Raw genomic sequence first — 8,355 nt, 5'->3', positions numbered from 1 at the left:
TCGCCGCCTGCGGGGCGTTGGGGGCATTCTTGGCAGAAGCGCCGCCGTGGCTGATGACCATCACCTCGGTGATGGCTCCATCACAGCCGTCGGCTTGGGGAAGCGGGTCGTTGTAGATCACGACGTTGGTGGGGAAAGCGTCGAGCGAGGCCGTGTCGGAGTCGACATGCATGGATCGATGGAGCAACGGACTCCACATCCACAGCAGGCTCGCTGGAGACGTGGAGCTGGTTGAGAAGGTTGGCGAGGGGGTCTGTGCCCGCGTCGGAGGCGGGCTCGTCGGAGATGTGGGTCTCGCCAAGGAGATCGGCGAGGCTGCTCGCTGCACAGACATCGGTGACGCCTTGCAGCGCGTCGTGGCAAGCGCCATCGGGCGTGCCGGGCTGGCTACGCTCGCTGGGGAGGAAGAGGGTTCCCATCCAGAACAGGTCTCCGTGCGATGGTGCACCTGGCCCCACGGTGGGCGCCAAATGTCGGGTGGTAGGTGCGACATATGCCAACGGGTGGCTTATCATTGTGGGAGCCAATAATACGTCGCCGGTGCCTGGAAGCGGGATGAGGCGAAAACATGCACGCCGGCGAATCTTACCCAGCTTCGGGGCTCTCCGTGGAGATAACACCCCTACTGCTACTTTGCGGGGTCTCCACATGATCACTAGTTGAACAAGTGGCTACAAGATGCTCCTTGAGCTGTTCGGCGAGAGGAAGAAGAAGGGCAAGGCTAGCTCTCCTCTTCTCTCTATGTGGTGTCTAAAACTAGCTGAGATCAACCCTTTGCATGGGTGCTCCGGGGGGTTTATATAGGCCTACCCCCCGGGGGTACAATGGTAATCCGGCTGGGCACGAGCCCTAGCCGTCAGTGTCTATGCTCGCCGGCTTCTCCGCCGGCTACTGGGGCCCGCCGGCCAGTGGACCCCGCCGGCTGCCGGCTCCCTGGTCGACAAGCTGGCCCCACTGCTAAGGGCCTTGTCGGGGGCTGGTTACTGTTGCCTCAATCCTGGTGACGAGGGCTTTGTCGAGGTAAGCGTGGCTACAGTGCCGCCGCCTGGCGGGCGATCACTGTAGCCTCACCTCATCTTGTCTCCTTAATGGGGCGCCTCCTTCGAGGGAGGGAGCGAGCCGGCTATGGGAAGCCGGCCTTGTCTCGGGCCGACTGGGGGAGGCCTGGCCGCCTTCGGGTGTCTCTCTGCCTGAAGGGGCCCACCGCCCATGGGCCATGCTGACAGCCCGTCGTGGATGGCATCATGGTCAACATGGCAACAGTGCCGCGCCGGACGGGTCATGGCCACCTCGTACGGTGTACTGTGCCAGGCGTGCTCCGGGATTCTTGGGTGGCAGGCTTTACTGTAGCCACGCCCCCGTCTCATCGCCGTTATGTGGATGCGGAATCCGAGGGTATGATCTTGACCGCTTTGTGGGAGCCGGCTCCTTGGAGTCGGCCTTCTTGTGGCCGGCTTCCTGAAGCCGGCCCTCCCGCGGCTTTCTTCATGAGGGTTAGGGCCGGGCCGCCTTCCGATAGTCGGCCTGGGCGATAGCCGGCCAGGGGAAGGCGGCCCCACGTCTTGGGTTCTTGAAGGCCGGATCGGCTTGTAATTTTTACAGAACAGCCAGGGGGAGCTGGGTAGGCTACTCGTGGTCATTTACTCCGACAGAACTGCACAAATGATATCCAAATTATAGTTGAGCATTCCAGGAGCTTCACAACCAACCTTGATATCGCTCAATTTTATTGCAACTAATGAAGAAGAAGCTCTGTGGGTTTTGTTTTCTGATGGAAATGGAACCAGGGCTGGAGCCCTTTTCTTAAAAAAATTGAAGAAGAAGCTGCTAGCTCACGTGACATTGCTTCATTTTAGGTGAACTGCACCAAAAGGTCCCATGAATTGAATCATCCATGTTGGTGACTGAAAGAGCCAGCTTCAGCATCCCAGTCTAAGCACCCCCGGCCTCCATCCTTGCGACACACGGTACACCTCGTTTGCCACCTACTCGACCCTAGTGTCACTGATAAAATGAAGTAATAATACAGTTAAAATAGAGCGAGTGTCATCTCTATCATTTCATTTCCAATGTAGATAAATAAAGTGCTTCTCTTTGTTAATGTATGTTTCATCAACTAGTCCCATTGTTAATGTTTAAGCATTTCTGCAAACTGGGGTGCTTAATTTTAGTTGATATGTACAAAAATAGAGATTTGAATGTCTCAAGGCGCCTCCTTGTACTACCACTGTACACTGATGTTCATCACTGGCAGAAGGTGTATCTGGGAGACTTGGGATGATGTCCAGTATGAGGCGTACCGTATGAGGCGTCGCAAGGCCCATCTCGCCCTCGCAGCATGGCATACTATGATACTATCGCAATATTTTCTTCTATTTATTTTGTGTGTTTCATCAACTAGTGCCACTATAATGTAATCACACTTTTTCATTATCTGTGCAAACAGGGTTATTCAGCTGCATTTTGGTGGAACTGCACAAATGTACGTATGGAACCGGCATATATGCAGAGTGCGAGGCCAAGTAAAAAATTACCGACACCAACCATGCTGCATGCACGCATTGGCATCCACCACCACCAGTGGGATGTGTGGCGCTCTCTGTGGACGGATCTTTCTCGGCAGCAAATCATCTAACCAAATACTAGTAGCTTATATTGGTAGTTTTCTAGGGAGTACTCTTTTCTGAAAGAAGCACCAATCTATTTTTCTTTATTTGTACACTGTGTCACAACTTTGACCCAATGGTCCAGAGCTATATTAGGGTGATTGGCGTAGTACTCGGAGACTGATTGTAAGCATGATTTTCATTAGCTGTCACACTGATTGTAAGCATGAGCAGGTGGAAGATTAGGTTAGTGCGAAGCTTACCTTAAACCCTACCGCCGCCGTTGAAACGAGGCGAGCGTCGAGGGAACCATGGAGAACGGCGGGGAAGCGACGTCGCGCCATCCGGCCTCCACTTGCGGTGGGAGAACGAATACTCCTGTGGCTCCGGCTGGCTCTGCACCCTCACGAACGGCACACCATACTCGATCGATTCATTATCCTCTAGGTGCTCGACCTTCGACCTGTACGCCCACCACCTCTGCCTGACTTTCGCCTCGGGAGAATCTATCTGCTCCATCGCCCAGAGGAGATACTTGATGAACTCGGAGGACTGTGGCGTGACTACCGCCGAGGAGTACATGTACATCGCTGCCCTCATCGCCGCCGTCTCGCTCTTTCGCATACATTGCCACATGGCCTGCACCGTCCTCAAAATTTCCCACTCATTGTCAAACCAACTAAGGATCTCCTTCAACCTGGCTAACTTTGCCTGGTCGCAGCCGGCGATCTGCCTGATTCGCTGCTGCATCCTCTCCATAGATGTCCTTCTGAGTGGTCTAGTGCTAGCTTTGGAAGATGGGAGGAGAGACGGTGGTCTTGCAATAGAGAAGAGGGAGAGGCGAGACGGTGGTTTTGGAATGGAGATGATGGAGAGGAGAGGAGGTGGTTTTGCAATGGAGAAGATCAGAAGAGGGAGAGGCGAGATAGTGGTTTTGGAATGGAGATGATGGAGAGAAGAGGAGGTGGTTTTGCAATGGAGAAGATCAGAAGAGGGAGAGGCGAGATAGTGGTTTTGGAATGGAGATGATGGAGAGGAGAGGAGGTGGTTTTGCAATGGAGAAGATCAGAAGAGGGAGAGGCGAGATGGTGGTTTTGCAATGGAGATGATGGAGAGGAGAGGAGGTGGTTTTGCAATGGAGAAGAGGGAGAGGAGCGTGCGGCAGCGATTTAGGATTGGACAAGAGGGCCGGCGTGCTGTGACTGGATCAAAATCAAAATCAATTTACCCTTCAATTAAGAAAGCGACCCACATTAACTAGTCTCCCTTTTATTATGGGTCATAATTGATCATGATTTTCGCACATAAAATATATGTTATACGTTGCAAAAATAATATAATTTGAAAGTACATTCAGATACGAACCAAACAATACAATTTCTGGTGACATGCATTCACATTTTGCTTGTCAAATACAGTACGTGGTCAAACTTTGACCCAAAATACGCAAAACAATAAAAAAATACTTCATGCAGCGCCGCTCTTCCGCTCTTCTCCTCTTAAACCACCGCTGCTCCTCTCCTGTTCCAATCTAAATGCAGCGCCGCTCCTCTCCTCTTCCATTTCAAAACCACTTCCCTTCCTCTCCTGTTCCAGTCCAAAACCAGCGTCGCTCCTCTCCCGTTCTAATCCAAAACCAGCGCTGCTCCTCACCTCTTCCATTCAAAAACCACCACCGGCGAGTGAAGGTGCTGTGGAGAAGTAGATCGATGGAGGAGTACAACCGATACGTGAGGATCGCAGACGGCGACCCTGTGAAGCTAGCTAGGATGTTGGAGATACAGTCCTGGTTTGATAACAAGGACCAACTAGCGGCGACGGCGACATCCATGGCCAAATATCTGCAACAGAGCGAAAAGGCGCCGATCTCCCAGAGGGAGTCGCGCCGGAGTACATAGAGCTGCTCCTCTGGGCCATGGAGCAAACAGATCCACCGAATCCAATCGTGAGGGAGCGGTGGTGGGAGTATCGATCCCAGATGGAGCATCCACCAGAGATTGAAGGATCGAGCATCTACAGGGTGCCGTTTGTGAGGATGTCCTGCCAGAGCGAGCCGGTGGAGTCTTCGTCGACCGAACCCAACTGCAAGAGGAGAAAAGCAGTTGGCCCGACGATGCTTCCCCGCCATCGTCTCCCTCGCCGTTCACATCGTCTCACGGGGCGGCTGTCTGCCGCCGAGGAATAGGAGGGGGCTGCCCCCCCAGCCCAATAGTCGGGCAGGTTGTGAATTGTCAGGAGGAGCTTAGGGTTGTCAGTATTTGCAGGTTGTGAATTGTGTTTTGTGTTGTGTATTTTGAGAGTACTTTCATATATGAATGTCTTTTGAATTTCAGATTTGCAGTATTGAGCATATGAAGTATTTTATGAATTCTAGAGATCTATTTTTAGCACTTAAAAAAATGTAGTTTCATAGGAGTATAAAAGTGCAGACAATGTGATTCCCAGAGAAGAAACTGTAAGTTTCAGTTTCAGATAAGAAACTACAAGTTCAGTTTCAGATAAGAAACTGCAACTTTCAGAGGCAGAGCATTTATATTAACACGGCCTTTTCAAACAGGGTTAACATCATGTTGGAAGTTTTATTCATGGTCGAAAATGGAACTACCAGCCAGTTAACATCATGCTGATCAACATTCATGCATAGCACATCTTCATATGATGCACAGTCAAAATGCCCACACAATGTCGAGTGTGCGAAACACAGAGAAAACGAGGGACGAAGTTTTGGCAAGTGTTGGACGTGGTTTTGGGCTGTCTCATCTAGGCTTTAATTTTTAACATGCGCAGCCCACGACCTCGGATGGGAGGTCCATAGGCATGTTTGTATTTTCTTAGGGCCGTCATGTATCGACCGACCTATGGACCTCCCATCCGAGGTTTTATTTTTGGCAGCCCAATTTATGTATTTTTTTTGAAGAAAACGCAGAGGTCTATTCTATTTTTCTATATAAGAATAGGAACGCCAGGTCCAGCTTATGTTTCCCTTCTAACTATATTATATATATTTAAATTATTTTATATGTTATTATATATTATTTTTATTGTTATGATATATTTAACAGATACTTACATATGTAAGAAAACAATATCCCACATCTTATTAACTTATAAAAATAATTTCTTAACAAATAAAATCCTGGATTGTTTTGGCACGAAAATCCTAGTGATTGTGTACAAAAGCTTGGTAAGATTTAAGGACGAATGTAATAATATCACTTATTATTTGAATATATTTATAACAAAATGCTCATCCCCTTTTTATTTTTTGATAACATTGCTGGCCCAACCCAACATTATAATTAGAATCAGCCCAGCAAAATTGTGTATTTCGAGAAAGTGCAAATGGGCTGCATGGACGCTACATTATTTGTTCACCCAGCCCAGCTAATGGATGTAATTAAAAAAAGATCAAATTGACTGTAAATTCTACCGGCAAAAAAAAGACTATAAATTCTGAAAAATTGGGTTGAATACGTGCCACATTTTTGGAGGCTGAAATGTGGGCCAATAGGTCGAAGCCAACGCAAGTCGTTATCAATTTAGTCAACAAATGATTCTGACATGTTAGCCGTTGGATTTACATCCAACGACCGGCATCCATCTTCAATCTCTCGTCTTCTTCCTCTAGAGCCGCCGGGACCACCTCCCGCCTCCTCCTTCTAGCAGCTCTGCTTAGCACGCTTCGCTATGAAGTGCTACTCCACCGTTGGCCAGGCCATCCCTCCACCCCTCCACACCTCCTGTTCTTCTCCACCGACTGCCGAACCACACCGCACTAGAACCAGTTAACCCTCGTACACCTCTCCGTCTGCGACTCTACTCCCGCGTCTTCCCATCTCCGGCTCGTTGCTGTCCGGGGCCTCGCCGTCGTCCACCACCTTAGATGCGCTTGGTGCGGCGTGGTCAACGTGGTCAACGAACGACACCATCGGAATTAGACTGTGCATGGAGAGGCTAAAAGCTGGGTCCACGGCTGCACACAAGGAAATGCCTCCTTATTACACGCAAAATAATGATTCCTCCACCTAACATCTGGGACCCACTGGAAGGGCCTCTATATTTTGCGAAAATAACATGCCCCCCGCTAACATGTCGGACCCACCAGCCATCTTCGCACGCAAGGAAGTGCCTCCTTATTACGTACAAAAAATGAATATTCCCCCTGCCAGCTGGAACCCAGCATACTGGGAGGCTGACTTGTGGGCCTACCAAGTTGACGGGGACGAATGGCTTTGTAAACTTAGTCAATATGAATGATTCTAGCTCCTGCTACCATACGATATTCATCCAACGGCCGTAGTGCTTCTTCAACCTCTGGTCTTCTTGCTCCAGCCACCCAAACCAGCGCCGGTCGTGTCGCGTGCTCCTGCCTCCCATGGCTGACTGTGATGCCGCGGAGGCCTCACTGCCCCCTACTACTCCTACCGCTGGCCAAGCCATCCCTCTACTCACCCACACCCCTTGTTATTCTGTGGCGACAGCAGCCTCACACCGCAGCCGAACCAGTGAACCCTCGTACTCCTCTTTGCATGGGCATCCACTGCTGCGTCTTCCCCGGCTCCGAGTCGTCCCCTTCCTAGTCCTCGACGTTGTCCACCGCCGTGGTGCTCTCGGTGCGGCGTGGTCAACATGGTCAAGGAACGACTTCCATCGGACGAGGACTGTACGTGGAGAGGCTGACAACTGGGTCCACGGCCGCAGCAAGGAAGTGCCTCCTTATTATGTGCAAAATAATGATTCCTCCACCTGACAGCGAGGACCCATCGGACGGGCCACCATATTTCGCGAAAAAAACGTCTCCCCCTGACTGCTGGGACCCACCAGCTACATCTTCACATGCAAGTGCGTCCGGGCAAAAAAAAAACGATTTGCCCCCCTGACTGCTGGGACCCACCGGCTACATCTTCGCACGCAAGGAAAGTGCGTCCGGGCAAAAAAAAACGATCCGCCCCCTGACTGCTGGGACCCACCAGCTACATCTTCGCACGCAAGGAAGTGCCTGACAGTCGGGACCCACCTGGTCGAAGCGTACATTGCGTTGTCATTCTGGTCGCGAACGTGTACGTACATATATACTGGTGGATGTAGAGGCGCGCACGTGTCGTAGTAGAGGCGCTTCCGTGTCGTAGTAGAGGCGCGCGCGTAGCATGTACACGTACGTACAGCGGCCAGGGTGCAAGAAAGAAAATACGGCCACATATGTGTACATACAGGCGGGGTCTCGAACGCCTACTCGCGCATACGTACGGCCAGGGCTCATGTACATGGCTGGGTCGGAACGGAGAAACAACATCGTCGTCGTGTTCATGGGGAGGCAACGGAATGCTCGTGTTCATGGGGAGGCAACAGAATGCGTCGTGTTCATCAGGAGGCAACGGAACACGTGGGAGCCAACCGGCTGGGTCGGAACGGAATGCGTGGTCGTGTTCATCAGGAGGGCTTGGACGGAACAGGCGATGGAAACGAGGCCTGGCATACCGCACAACGGAGGAAACTGACCTCCTATGTTTGGAATGGGGTCCTATTGATTGGGAGGGGTGTGGCGTACCGCAAAACGGAGGAAACGGACCTCCTATGGTTGAAACGAGGGTCCTGTTGATCGGGAGGGGTGTGGCATACCGCAAAACGGATGAAACGGACCTCCTATGGTCGAAACGGGGGTCCTGTTGATCGGGTGGGGTGTGGCGTACCGCAAAACGGACGAAATGGACCTCCTACGGTCGAAACAGGGGTCCTGTTCATCGGGAGG

This window comes from Triticum dicoccoides, chromosome 6B, assembly GCF_002162155.2.
Source record: "Triticum dicoccoides isolate Atlit2015 ecotype Zavitan chromosome 6B, WEW_v2.0, whole genome shotgun sequence".
NCBI lineage: Eukaryota > Viridiplantae > Streptophyta > Magnoliopsida > Poales > Poaceae > Triticum > Triticum dicoccoides.
This window is presented reverse-complemented; position numbering follows the sequence as displayed.